We start from the raw sequence: 510 nt of genomic DNA, 5'->3' as shown, positions 1-510 counted from the left end.
CTCTTTGAGAATGAGCCTCTCGATATGAAGGGAAGTTGTAATACATTAATCTATTATAATTAAGGGGATACACCGGTAAATCCCCGGTCGTGATGTTATTTTGACCGAGAATATTGGCTGTTAAAATCACAGCGCTCCTACGTGTTGTCTCAGAGTCGCTGGGCATTGGCCAACGTAATAAGCAGATTAGGAGCAGCTCTGACTTGAGAGATCACACTGCCAGAGAGATTATCATGAGATTATCAGAATTCGATGTGAAAGTGAGGGTGATATCCCTGCCGGATTTGCAAGCACACATTTTATATCGGGAATTTAGCGCGGGTCTATTGGCGCTGTCTGGTCCTTGCTCACGAGTAGATTGGCCACTCGTAGATCGTCGCCAAATCCGCACATTAAGAATTCCACTTGAGCTTCAAGGTAAAGTGTTAAAAATATTAATGGCGATAATTGTAGTATTGAAGAGGTAGTTTTGAGATAATGCGTACGGATATGTTCATATACGTGCTCCCT

The sequence above is a fragment of the Penaeus monodon genome, chromosome 27, assembly GCF_015228065.2.
Source record: "Penaeus monodon isolate SGIC_2016 chromosome 27, NSTDA_Pmon_1, whole genome shotgun sequence".
Taxonomy (NCBI): Eukaryota; Metazoa; Arthropoda; class Malacostraca; order Decapoda; family Penaeidae; genus Penaeus; species Penaeus monodon.
Note: the sequence above shows the minus strand (reverse complement) of the source record.